Source organism: Dendrobates tinctorius, unplaced genomic scaffold, assembly GCF_039654945.1.
Source record: "Dendrobates tinctorius isolate UK_male_01 unplaced genomic scaffold, ASM3965494v1 ptg000181l, whole genome shotgun sequence".
NCBI classification, from domain to species: domain Eukaryota; kingdom Metazoa; phylum Chordata; class Amphibia; order Anura; family Dendrobatidae; genus Dendrobates; species Dendrobates tinctorius.
Genome location: NW_027361848.1, coordinates 8206032 through 8220407, shown reverse-complemented (window position 1 = coordinate 8220407; position 14376 = coordinate 8206032). Strand labels below are relative to the sequence as shown.

The following is a 14376-nucleotide window of genomic DNA, read 5'->3' as shown; positions in this document are numbered from 1 at the left end:
GAGTGAGACAAGGAAGTCCAAGAAACACAGGACAGGGCAAACCCTCTGGCACCTAATAGTCAATACCTTCTGAGTGCATGGCACCCACCTGTTGCTGTAACCCTCGGACGGCTTGAGTAAAATACACTTATCTCAAGGGTGCGGGGTCAATGGCGATTATGAGTATAAGTCTGGACAGTGTGCATTGTACAGTACATAGCATCCATCAAATTAAACCCCACCCACTGTCCAGAAATGCACAACTAATCACCTTATTTTTGCCCAGATGGATTTCAGCCAGCAGAAAAAAATGTGCCCTATCCACGGAGGAGATTGGAACACCCGGGTTGTTAACATCTCCACAACTCGGGCTCCTTAGTTTTTCGGCATCCGTTTACTATGAGATAGGGAAGGACACGTGCCCATAAAATGACTCTTTCTACCACATTAAAAACATACTCCCTCTTTGCAGTGAACAAGACTGCTTTCCAGAATGAGTTGCCCCACCCAACTGCATGCATTCCTCAGATAACTCTAACCAGGTTTCCCTTATCCCCGACCTCCCACACATTGGGGTGACACTAAGTCTCTGGCGAAGATGACAATCCACCCGGACAGCCAGAGACATGGCCGCTTCAAGGGAAACTGGAGTCTCATACAGGGCTAAGGCATCCTTCACACTTACTGATAGCACTTCACAGAACTGGCTATGGATTGCGGGGTCATTCCAGTTAGTGTCTGTGGACCACCTCCGAAACTCGGAGCAATATTCCTCCACCGGCCGGTCTCCTTACTAAGGCTTACATAGTGTGGACTCAGCCAGGGAGACGCAGTCAGGGTTGTCGTATATATTACCCAGCACCAGAAAAAATACCTTCACCATCTGGAGCGATTGGGAGGAGAGAGAATACCCATGCTTTGGGGGTCACCCTGAAGGAGCGAGATTATCTCAACCCTTTGCTCCTCGGTTCCAGAGGAACAAGGATGTAACCTGAAGTATAGTTTACAGTACGCCCTGAAAACAACAAACTTGTCACGCTTCACAGATAACATGTCAGGCAAAGCGATTTTGGGCTCCATTAAGGGTTGCATAGGAGTCATGGTCCCCAAACCTGATGTATCAGGGAGTTGTAAAATGACAGTGTGTAGATCTGTCTCCTCCAGGCAGAACTGCTGCAGTTGCCCTGTCTGAGCAGTGATAGGATCCATACTAGATCAAAAACTGGTCAAAGCTAATGTCACGATTCTATTATCGTGTGTCCCGGGACCAGGGGCTCCCTCCCTGTCCCTAACGTTAATGGCGCCCTAGCTTGCCCTGTTACCTGGATTACTTCTGATGATGAAGACGCCAGGGCCACATATCTTGCCTTATCTTCTGAATCTGTCCTCAGTCTGTACCCTTCCCCCACCCAGGGAAGAGGGGAGTAGTAGTGTACCGTAATACACTAACCAGACTAACAAGTTAATACCAACAGGGATAACGAAAACTGCCAAACATACAAATATACTCACACATACAACAGGAGTGCACAAGGGAATTGTTAGAATCTGTTTAGTTTGTGACTATCAGCCATTTTATGTAGTGTCCTGGCTGCTGCTCTTTTTCCTCTGGTGCTGGGTTTGTCTTGGGTCAGGTGATTGTATCACCCTTTATTAACCAGCACCTGTCTCCCACTCCTTGCTGGTATCATGGTATAGGACATGGTTAATGTCCTGTTCTCACAGGGTTAATTTTTGCTGGCCTCCCTTTGGATCTGGGAGGGGTATTTATACCCACTCCAGACTAGGATTCCCTGTCAGCTATACTGTTGTTCTGGCTGTGTGTCTGACCCCTGGTGTGCGTGTATTCTGCATTGCTTGTTTGCTTCCCGTGTATGACCCGGTCTGTCCCCTCACTCTGTTCTCTCTCACATTTTGGTACTATTGTCTTCTCCGGTTCTGACCGCCTGGCTTGGCTATCGTTACTCCGTTACCGTTTGCCCCTATTGTACCGTCTATTATCCGTTCTGGTTTACTGATCTATTGCTTCGTCCTGACTATCCATTCTGTTTAATCCTTTGGTACTGTTGTGCTATCTCGTGCTTTGACTGCGGCTTGGTCTGGTTTACATCTCTGTCTATGCCCCTTGGTAACACTGTCCCGGTTACCCTTTTAGGAGTTTTCCTCAGCTCCTAGCTCTCTGGAGTTTAGACCACGCCCTCAGCAGTCATGTGCTTCAGGTCCTCTTAGTCTGAAGCATGCATCTTCACCGCTGCTACCCTGTTCCACAGGTATCTTTGTGCACAGTTTTTCTACTCAGGACACGCGCACTGGCCCAGTGAGCAAGTGCAGTGCAGTGTTCCTGACATTATAGCTGACCATTTTAGTTTTTTTTCTCTCTGAGGGAAAAACGGTGTTTTCCTCATGGATCCCATGCAAGCTTTAGCTGATCAGGTCAAGCACCTGACCCAAATGTTCCATAAGCTCAATGTGGAACAGTGCACGATGGCCCATACCCAGCAACAGTTGGTGAATACTGTGCAGGGGGCTGTCGCTGCAGGGGCTCCGAGTTCTGGGGGTAGAGATGTGTCATTAGCATCTCCCAAATCTCCGGTCAAATTGTCAGACCCTTTCTTAGGGGACAAAAGGGAGTTTAGGTCCTTCAGAGAAGGATGCAAGCTTTTTTTTCCCTAAAGCCCCGCTCCTCCGGGGACGGGTTCCAGAGGGTGGGGGTCATCATTTCCCTACTTCGGGTGGCTCCACAGGCATGGGCTTTCTCTCTCTCTTCCTCTGCTCCTGAACATATGTCTGTGAATCTGTTCTTTGAGGCTCTGGGGTACATCTATGATGAGCCTGATAGAGTGCATCTGGCAGAGGATATGGTGATGAGTGTGACACAGGGGAGGAACTCTGCTGAATGGTTCTGCTCAGAGTTTAGAACGTTGGGCAGCCGAAGTATCCTGGAACGATGCCGCCCTGAGGTGGTTGTTCCGCAGGGGCCTGTCTGACCGTCGGCAGGACGCTCTGGCATTACATCCTCCTCCTGATACCTTGGAGGATGCCATGGTGCAGGCGGTCCGTATGGACTGGAGACTCTGTGCTAGAGGAATGATGCAACAAGAGTCTCCCTTGTACTCAAAATTATAGTTAAATGGAGCTTTTTTATGGATTCAGTGCACTGCTGAACATAACACACAATTACTCGTGCATTAAAAGATCGATGATTTATTCATTTCTTTTTCCCAACGCATTTTGAAGTGCAAATCACTTCTTCCTCAGGGGATGATATACAGGAGAAAATAGCATAGCTTACAAGTTAAATACACTTGACATTTGAAAAAAATTGGCGCCAATAGTCACGTTTTTTAGAAAAAAGTCAAAGTTCATACTGTGACGTATACACTTATCACATGATTAAAATCGATTATTCCATTTAAAATAATATTATTTCTTTATGAACTTTGACTTTTTTCTAAAAAACATGTTCAGCAGCGCACTGAATCCATAAAAAAGCTCCATTTAACTATATGTCTCGGCGGTCACTGGTTTGACCTTTGGATGTGCGGCAGCTGACTGATAATTTCATGCGCTATACCTCTCTTATATCAGGTGAGTAGAATTTTAATACGGTTCTTACCCTGTTTCTCAGATAAGACCCTATTTGTGCTTTTTTCCGTTCCTATAGTGTGAATCAGTTGTACTCCAAATTGTGTGACACTGCACCTGTATCTGAGCCCATGGAGACTGGGTCAGTCTCGGTTAAGGAGAAAGAGAAGGCACCGTAGAGACAACCTAGTATGTAGTATGCTTTTACTGTGGAGCCTCTGGACATTGGAAAAGGAATTGCCCCTCCTGCCCTTCTTCAGTGAAACCATCAGAGAAACGACTGAGTCTGGGCAACAATCGGGGAGGTTGTCCAGACTCCCAGGTACATTTTTTCTCTCTTACAAAGATGGTGCTCCAGGTTGAATTTGAACTTGCTGGCGGTCCTGTTATGACCACCGCCTTTTTGACTGCGGTTCCTCCATTAATCTGATTGATGCCCAAGTTGTGTCTCTTAATAAGATAGGGACAGTCAGGTTGAAAGACCCTGTTAAAATTGGGGCTGTGGATTCATCCCCTCTTACCCAGGATGGAATTTGCTTTATGTCTGAAGTTTTCTCTATGAAAGTGGGTTCCACCCACGTGGAAAAGTTAAGTTGTTTCATTATGAATAATCTGCCAGCAGGACTGGTATTGGGGATGCCCTGGCTGCAACGCCACAATCCTCTCATTAATTGGGTGAAGAGGGAGATCACTCGATGGAGATGTAATGATAATGGTCTGTCTTGTAACCCGATTCCTTTTGTTAATCCAATAAAATCTGCATCTGTGTCGTGTGTCGGTCTAGAGGATATTCCGGAGTACCTGAGAGACTTTGAAGACGTGTTTTCCGAAAGCGAGGCTGAGGCGCTCCCACCACATACAGTTGTGGCCAAAAGTATTGACACCCCTGTAATTCTGTCAGATAATACTCAGTTTCTTTCTGAAAATGATTGCAAACACAAATTCTTTGGCATTATTATCTTCATTTAATTTGTCTTAAATGAAAAAACACAAAAGAGAATGAAGCAAAAAGCAAAACATTGATCATTTCACAAAAACTTCAAAAATGGGCCAGACAAAAGTATTGGCACCCTCAGCCTAATACTTGGTTGCACAACCTTTAGCCAAAATAACTGCGACCAACCGCTTCCGGTAACCATCAATGAGTTTCTTACAATGCTCTGCTGGAATTTTAGACCATTCTTCTTTGGAAAACTGCTCCAGGTCCCTGATATTTGAAGGGTGCCTTCTCCAAACTGCCATTTTTAGATCTCTCCACAGGTGTTCTATGGGATTCATTGCTGGCCACCTTAGAAGTTTCCAGTGCTTTCTCTCAAACCATTTTCTAGTGCTTTTTGAAGTGTGTTTTGGGTCATTGTCCTGCTAGAAGACCCATGACCTCTGAGGGAGACCCAGCTTTCTCACACTGGGCCCTACATTATGCTGCAAAATTTGTTGGTAGTCTTCAGACTTCATAATGCCATGCACACGGTCAAGCAGTCCAGTGCCAGAGGCAGCAAAGCAACCCCAAAACATCAGGGAACCTCCACCATGTTTGACTGTAGGGACCGTGTTCTTTTCGCTGAATGCCTCTTTTTTTCTCCTGTAAACTCTATGTTGATGCCTTTGCCCAAAAAGCTCTACTTTTGCCTCATCTGACCAGAGAACATTCTTCCAAAACGTTTTAGGCTTTTTCAGGTAAGTTTTGGCAAACTCCAGCCTGGCTTTTTTATGTCTTGGGGAAAGAAGTGGGGTCTTCCTGGGTCTCCTACCATACAGTCCCTTTTCATTCAGACACCGACGGATAGTACGGGTTGACACTGTTGTACCCTCGGACTGCAGGGCAGCTTGAACTTGTTTGGATGTTAGTCGAGGTTCTTTATCCAACATCCGCATAATCTTGCGTTGAAATCTCTTGTCAATTTTTCTTTTCCGTCCACATCTAGGGAGGTTAGCCACAGTGCCATGGGCTTTAAACTTCTTGATGACACTGCGCAAGGTAGACACAGGAACATTCAGGTCTTTGGAGATGGACTTGTAGCCTTGAGATTGCTCATGCTTCCTCACAATTTGGTTTCTCAAGTCCTCAGACAGTTCTTTGGTCTTCTTTCTTTTCTCCATGCTCAATGTGGTACACACAAGGACACAGGACAGAGGTTGAGTCAACTTTAATCCATGTCAACTGGCTGCAAGTGTGATTTAGTTATTGCCAACACCTGTTAGGTGCCACAGGTAAGTTACAGGTGCTGTTAATTACACAAATTAGAGAAGCATCACATGATTTTTCGAACAGTGCCAATACTTTTGTCCACCCTCTTTTTTATGTTTGGTGTGGAATTATATCCAGTTTGGCTTTAGGACAATTCTTTTTGTGTTTTTTCATTTAAGACAAATTAAATGAAGATACTAATACCAAAGAATTTGTGTTTGCAATCATTTTCAGGAAGAAACTGAGTATTATCTGACAGAATTGCAGGGGTGTCAATACTTTTGGCCACAACTGTAGACCATATGATTGTGCCATTGATTTAATACCTGGAGCCAAATTACCCAAGGCTCGTTTGTTTAATTTGTCCGGGCCTGAGCGCCAAGCAATGAAAGAGTATATCAAAGAGAGCCTTCGCAAAGGGGCATATTCGGCCCTCGGTCTCACCTGTGGCAGCGGGGTTTTCCTTTGTAAAGAAAAAAGATGGTGGGTTGCAACCGTGCCTCGACTTTCGGGAACTGAACAAAATCACCATTAAGAACACGTACACTCTCCCGTTGATTCCCGATTTATGTAACCAACTCAAGGGGGCCAAATGGTTTTCTAAGCTCGATCTACGAGGGGCTTATAATCTTATAAGGATCCGGGTGGGGGACAAATGGAAAACAGCATTCCTGACGACTGAGGGCTGTTTGAAAACCTGGTTATGCCATTCGGCCTCACTAACGCCCCTGCTGTTTTTCAGAACTTCATTAATGTTGTTTTCTCTGACCTGATTGGGCGTTATGTAGTCATTTACCTGGATGACATCTTGGTATACTCTGAGGACAGTCAGTCACACTTACACCATCTTCGTACGGTTCTTATGAGACTACGGGAGAACCATGTATACACTAAGCTGGAGAAGTGCTCCTTTTTTACGCAAGAACTGTCTTTTCTGGGTGTAATTGTATCTGAGGAGGGATTCCGCATGGATCCAGGGAAGGTTCAGGCCATTACAGATTGGGTGCAGCCTCATGATCTGAAGGGGTTGCAGCGATTTCTGGGCTTCGCTATTTATTATAGGAAGTTCATTAAAGGGTTCTCGCAGGTGGTGAAACCCTTGACGGACCTCATCCTTAAAGGCGCAGATTTAAAAAATTGGTCCGTGGCCACAAAAAATTCCTTCCTTACATTAAAGAAATGCTTTACTTCAGTCCGTGTTGGTACAACCCGATTCATCAAGACCTTTTATCGTGGAGGTCGATGCTTCGGAGGTGGGGGTGGGGCCAGTGTTGTCCCAGGGCCTCTCTACCCTAACCTCAAACTCTGACTTTTTTTCTAAAAAGTTCTCTTCGGCCGAGAGAAACTATGATGTCGGCAACAGGGAATTGTTAGCGGTTAAACTGGCCTTCGAAGAATGGAGGCATTTTTTGGAGGGGGCCGCTCATCCCCTTACGGCCATCACTGATCATAAAAATTTGTCCTATATCGAATTTGCTAAGAGATTGACCCCGAGACAGGCTCGGTGGGCACTTTTTTTTTCTAGATTTCATTTTACAATTACATTCCGACCAGGGTCTAAACATGTAAAGGCGGATGCCTTATCCTGAAGTTTTGATTCTGTGTCCCCTCCAGAACCTTCTTCCTCCATTCTTCAACCGGGAGTGGTTGCAGCTGAAGTCTCCTCTGAGCTACAGATAGAGATTCTGAAAGCACAAGCACAGGCTCCCAGGAATAAACCCCCGGGTAAATTGTTTGTAGCCAAACATTTTTGTCTCACACTCCTGCAAGAATTTCATGATTCTGTGTTAAGTGCACACCCTCGTATTGCAGCTACCCGAGGGGCAGTGGCCAGGGGTTTTTGGTGGCCCTCTATGGTTAGTGATATCAAAAGGTTTGTAAATACTTGTTGGGTGTGTGCTCGCTCTAAAAGCTATCAGGTCCGGCCGGCTGGGGAATTGGTGCCTTTGCCAATTCCGGATAAACCATTGACACACCTGTCCATGGACTTTATCACTAATCTTCCCCCTTCCAAGGGCAACTCAGTGGTATGGGTAGTAGTTGACAGATTTTCTAAGCAAGCCCACTTTGTGCCATTACCTGCATTACCATCTGCTGAAATCTTGGCCCGCTTGTTTATACAGCACATAGTTCGGTTGCATGGAGTACCTGTGAACGTGGTGTCGGGCAGGGGTGCGCAATTTGTGGCCAGGTTTTGGAGAGCATTTTGTAAGAAGTTGGGGGTCACGTTATCATTCTCCTCTGCTTATCACCCGGAATCCAACGGACAGACTGAACGCACCAACCAGTCGTTGGAGCAGATTCTGAGATGCCTGGTCTCCTCCAGACAGGAAGACTGGTGTGTGGTATTACCCATGGCAGAATTTGCATTCAACTGTCATATTAATCAGTCTACTGGAAAGTCTCCCTTTCAGGTCAATTATGGGTTTGTTCTGCAGTTTGGAGAATTTTCCCGTATGGATTCGGGTTGCCTTGGTGCCGAGGGGATGGTACAACAATTAAAAACCCTCTGGAGGGAGGTGCAGGGGAACATCTCCAAAGCCCAGAAGAAGTTCAAACATTTTGCGGACAGGAGGAGGGGGGTGGTTCCAGCGTTGACAATGGGGGGGAAAAGTCTGGTTGTCCACCCGTAACATCAAACTTAAGATACCCTCTATGAAGTTGGGCCCCAAATTTATTGGCCCATACAAGATTGTAGAGGTGATCAACCCAGTGGCCTACAGATTACAGATGCCAACCTCCTTCAAAATATCTGACGTCTTTCACAGGCCCCTATTAAAACCTGTGGGGACAGTTAGAGAAGATCTCTCATCTGTAGTTCCGCCAGTATTGGTAGAGGGTCAACTGGAGTATGAGGTAGGGGGCATCATTGATTCACGGTGGGTGCACCGGAGACGTCAGTACCTTATTCATTGGAAGGGGTATTCCGTTGAGTTCAGTGCATGCTGATCGACTGGTGCGGGCTTTTCATGCCAGATACCCTGAGAAGCCTGGGGGTCCAGTGGCCCCCCATTAAGGGGGGGTACTGTCACAGGGTTAACTTTTGCTGGCCTCCCTTTGGATCTGGGAGGGGTATTTATACCCACTCCAGACTAGGTTTCCCTGTCAGCTATACAGTTGTTCTTGCTGTGTGTCTGACCCCTGGTGTGCGTGTATACTGCATTGCTTGTTTGCTTCCCATGTATGACCTAGTCTGTCCCCTCACTCTGTTCTCTGTCTCACGTTTTGGTACTATTGTCTTCTCCGGTTCTGACCACCTTGCTTGGCTATCGTTACTCCGTTACCGTTTGCCCTTATTGTAACCGTCTATTGCTCGTTCTGGTTTACTGATTTATTGCTTCGTCCTGACTATCCATTCGGTCTAATCCTTTGGTACTGTCGTGCTATCTTGTGCTTTGACTCTGGCTTGATCTGGTTTACATCTCTGTCTATTCCCCTTGGTAACATTGTCCCGTAGTTACCCTTTTAGGCATTTTCCTCAGCTCCTAGCTCTCTGGAGTTTAGACCACGTCCTCAGCAGTCACGTGCTTCAGGTCCTGTTAGTCTGAAGCACGCATTCACCGCTGCTGCCCCACTCCACAGGTATCTTTGTGCACAGTTTTTGTACTCGGGACACTCGCGCTGGCCCAGTGAGCAAGTGCAGTGCGGTGTTCCTGACAGATGGATAACAGTGTTAATCAGCTTGAGTTCTGGCTTGGAGCTTTGCTTTGCCTTCTGTGTGTTTAATTAGTGCAGTGCTGGGATCTCTGGTTCTGCTAGTCTTAGTTTCTGTTTTCAATTTGTTTCTGCAGCCTTATCTTTGTTTTCTATTAGGTGACCCATTTTTGTACCCAGTCCTTAGATCTTTCAGGGACCCCCTTACCCCTTTCTATAGGTCTTCGCTTGAGACTAACCTAGGATTGTCGGTGGGTCTATTCACAGGAATGGGCCGCCCACTCCATCGTAGGGTATCAGCCTAGTCATAGTGCAGGGTCAGTTTTCCCCCTTCTACCCTAGTTCTGTGCTGCAGAACCGTAACAGTTTGTCCAGACCGAGAAAGTACAAAAAAAAAATAAAAACCCCTCCTGGATTTCTGCAATATGAACTGCGTTCAGGATCTTGATCAACGCCTGCAACGGTTAACGATGGAAGCTGCCAGCTTACATCAGCACTTGAGTAATTGCCCAGGAGTCCGTCCTGAAGAGCCTAAAGTGGGTTTGCCTGAATGTTTTTCTGGTAAACGGCAGGAATTTTTTTAGTTTAAAAATGCATGTTTACTTTATTTTCAGCTTAGACCCAGGTCTTCAGGGGCTGAATTACAGCGTGTGGGGATTGTTATGTCCTTATTGTGAGGGGAGCCGCAAGTTTGGGCATTGTTTTTTGCCCGGTTACATTTCTCTGTGACATATATTCCTGGGAGAAAGAATGTTAAAGCTGATGCTTTGTCTCGAAGTTTCTCCCCAGCGGTCAATACTGAAAAGGAGGAATCTATTCTGCAGAGAGGGGTGGTGGTGGCAGCATTAGGTTCTGAGTTGGAAATTAGCATTCTTAAAGCCCAGGATGTATCACCAACTAACACTCCATATGGGAAATTATTTGTGTCTAAAGCCCTGAGTAGAGTTTTGTTTATGGAATGTCATGAGTCTCGTTTGGCGGGTCATCCAGGGATTGCTGAAATTAGAAAGTTGATCAGTCGGAGTTTCTGGCGGCCATTGTGGCTAAGAGAAATCATCAAGTGGGTTCGTCAGTGTACCATGTGCACTAGGTCTAAGGCTTCTCATGCTCCAGCGGCATGGTTGCTGTGCCCTTTAGAGGTTCCTAGTTCCCCATGGACGCATCTTGCAATGAATTTTATCACCGACCTGCCGGTCTCTGAGGGTTTTTCTGTCATCTGGGTTGTAGTGGACTGGCTTAGTAAGATGTGTCATCTGGTCCAGTTCAATAAATTACCCTGCGCTAAGACACTTGCCAGGGCATTTGTGAAAGAGTGTCAAACTCCATGGTGTTCCCACGGACATTGTCTCCGATAGGAGACCACAGTTTGTGGCCCGATTTTGGCGTGCCTATTGTGACAGACTTAAGGTTCTTTTGTCAATTTCGTTGGGTTATCATCTGGAGACCAATGGACAGACCGAGAGGAAGAACCAGGACGTTGAGCAGTTTTTGAGATGTTTTGTAGCAGACAATCAGGAGATGTGGTCGGAATATCTACCATTAGCTGAGATTGCTCTCAATAATCATACGTCTTCTTCGGCTGGGTGTTCTTTTTTTTTTGTTGCACTGGGAAGCATCCATCTTTCGGACCTTTTTCTAGGATTGGGGAGAGTTTTTCTGGAAATTTGGAAAAGGTTTGGACCAGTCTGCGCCATGATCTGAATCTAGCTAATAGGATGTCTAAGAAATATTTTGACAAGAGAAGAAGGGAGGCGAGCTTTGTTGTTGGGGACATGGTTTGGTTGTCCTCTAGGAATCGGAGTTTAAAAATCCCTTCTAAAAAGTTGGGGCCTAAGTTTGTAGAATCCTTCAAAGTGGTTCAGATTGTCAACTCGACAGTGGTCAGATTGGACATTCCTTCGTCCTGGAAAATTAATGCAGATTTTCAGGTATCTTTGCTGAAGAAAGTTGACACGACTGATAAGGTGGCTATGCCATCTGCTCCTCCAATTGATGAGGACTGCAAGTTTGAGATTTCATGCATTCTTGATTCCAGGTGGCACAGAGAAGGCTTACATTATCTCATGTCCTGGAAGGGTTTTGGTCCTGAGGACTATTGCTGGGTGAAAGCTGTGGATGTCTCAGCATCAAGATTAATTAAGGCTTTTCACAGGAGATTTCCGAATAAGGCCCAGCCTAGAGGATCCGGGGTGTTAGGCGTCAAGTTTCCCCCACTGCACAGGGATTCGGAATCTCAAGCCATGTCCTCTGCGGTCTCCCATTCCTCTGCGGCCACAGAGATTCCTGCTCAGCAGAGACGTCGGTCCAGGCGTCTTGCCCAGGCTAATGCTAGGCGTCTGGTTGCTCCTTAAGGCTCTGCTGTAACACCATGCTTGATTCAGCAGCAAGCAGACGTTCCAGGGACGAAGTCCTGTATTTTGCCTACTGAGCATGCCCGTGGGACGACCTCTCATTGGAGGTCAGAGGTCACATGCGCAGGTCCCGTTCCTGCTCTGATTGGTCCACTACTGGGAAGGTCCCGGAAGGACGCCACTATAAAAGTCACATGGCCACTCTTATGCTTAAGGTGTGTATGATGATGGATGCATGTATCTGGTGACTGACTCATTTGAAGCCCCTACCCTTGGTTGTGCCTGTTGTTAGGGTCTAGTGGTTAGAGTCAGCACCTGTCAGTGGCTAGGCTTCAGGCCACAGTGCTTCCAGGTCAGCACCTCACGTAGCGCCATATTGTGCCATCCAGCGCAAGGCACATAAGTACCGCATCTACTGCAGCGCCGAGTGCTGGTGAGTCTAGAAGGACTCTGACCCTGTGTCTTGGGGCAGAGTCCTGTGACCTCACACCAGCGCCACTTCACCGAGCTCTGTGAGATTAACAGGCTTTGGCATTTATATTCGGCGGTAGTGCCGCTCTGTGAGGCAACTGAGTCCACCTTGTACACACTGGGTGATGTTAACCTGCATGCATTCACTTGTTATACTGCCATATAGTATCTGCCATTACTTAGCTGCAGTATTCCATCTCTGCATGGTGGACCCCAGGCTGTGAACGCACCTCATCATCATCCCCTAACACGGGGATCCTCGTTAAAGGGGAGGTACTGTTAGAATCTGTTTAGTTTGTGACTATCAGCCATTTTCTTGTAGTGTTCTGGCTGCTGCTCTTTTTCCTCTGGTGCTGGGTTTGTCTTGGGTCAGGTGATTGTATCACCCTTTATTAACCTGCACCTGTCCCCCACTCCTTGCTGGTCAACAGTGTTAATCAGCTTGAGTTAAGGCTTGGAGCTTTGCTTTGCCTTCTGTGTGTTTAATTAGTGCAGTGCTGGGATCTCTGGTTCTGCTAGTCTTAGTTCCTGTTTTCAGTTTGTTTCTGCAGCCTTCTCTTTGTTTTCTATTAGGAGCTGACCCGTTTTTGTACCTAGTCCTTAGATCTTTCCCCCCCCTTTCTATAGGTCTCCGCTTGAGACTAACCTAGGATCGCCAGTGGGTCTATTCACAGGAATGAGTTGACCACTCCGTTGTAGGGTATCAGCCTAGTCATAGTGCAGGGTCAGTTTTCCCCCTTCTACCCTAGTCCTGTGCTGCAGAACCATAACAGTAATGGAGGATGGGGTTAAACCAAAGTAGGAGAAGAAAAGGATTATCACAGTCAAAACCTAACAACAGTCATAGATAAATCCACTAACCGTTTTCTCCAATAACCACCACCAACAACCTCGAACCATGCAGCAAAAGCTACTCGGACAATGAGTGCTAGCCAGGACCAAGGTTATATAGGAGATGGGAGTAACTAACAGTGCACAGCAGACAGCCTAAACACAGCAAAGCTTCCAGGAGCTCTCCACTGAGCCAGATAACCCCTGCACTGCTAAAAGAAACTTCCACCGTTTAACCCCTTTCTGCCATCCAATGTACTATCCCGTCCATGGGACCTGTGCCCCTATGCCCATGGACGGGATAGTACGTCGACGCGATCAGAGGCGACCACGTGGTGAGCGCCGCTGATCGCGGCCGGGTGTCAACTGATTATCACAGCTGACACCCGGCACAATGTGTCAGGGGCGGTCACTGACCGCCCCCGACACGTTAACCCCTTGCACACCGCGATCAAACATGATCGCGGTGTACCGGGGGTTAAAGGGAAGCATCGGCAGGGAGGGGGCTCAGTGATCTGTGATGTGACAGATCAGCGATCTGTCACAGGACAGTGATGTCCCACCTGGGACTATTTAATAACGTAAAAAAAAAAATAAAAAAAAGTGTAAAAATAATTTTAAAAAAATCGCCAAATTAGAAAAAAAAAAATATTCCCCCAATAAATCCATTTTTTGGAAATAATAAAAAAAACAAAACAATAAAAGTACACATATTATGTATCGCCGCGTCCGTAACGACCCACCCTATAAAACTGTCCCATTAGTTAACCCCTTTAGCGAACCCCTTAAAAAATAAAAATAAAAAACGAAGCAAAAAAATGATTTATTATCATACCGCCAAACAAAAAGTGTAATAACGCGCGATCAAAAAGACGCATATAAATATCCATGGTACTGCTGAAAACGTCATCTTGTCTCGCAAAAAACGAGCCACAACACAGCATCATCAGCGAAAAAGTAAAAAAGTTATAGCTCGCAGAATAAAGCGATGCAAAAATAATTATTTATATAAAATAGTTTTCATTGCATAAAACCGACAAAAACATAAAAAAACTACCTAAATGAGGTATCGCTGTAACTGTACTGACCCGGAGAATAAAACCGCTTTATCAATTTTACCGCACGCGGAACGGTGTAAACGCACCCCCCCAAAAGAAATTCATGAAACGCTGGTTTTTGTTCATTCTGCGTCCCAAAAATCGGAATAAAAAGCGATCAAAAAATGTGACGTGCCCGAAAATGGTACCAATAAAAACGTCAACTCGTCCCTCAAAAAATAAGACCTCACATGACTCGGTGGGTCAAAATACGGAAAAA

General features: G+C 46.1%; 1 protein-coding gene and 1 long non-coding RNA gene across 3 annotated transcripts in view; one reads left to right on the top strand and one right to left on the bottom strand.

Annotated features, from left to right (window-relative positions):
* The window catches only part of LOC141054952 (uncharacterized), a 46819-nt gene extending 42482 nt beyond the window's left edge, over nt 1-4337 (top strand). Inside the window, exon 4 of the long non-coding RNA XR_012221442.1 lies at nt 3644-4337. This is a non-coding gene — a long non-coding RNA (uncharacterized lncRNA). The remainder of the gene's footprint in view (nt 1-3643) is intronic.
* THBS2 (thrombospondin 2) overlaps nt 1-14376 on the bottom strand; it is a 1059287-nt gene that overhangs the window by 294332 nt on the left and 750579 nt on the right. The gene's annotated exons all lie outside the window — the stretch shown is intronic.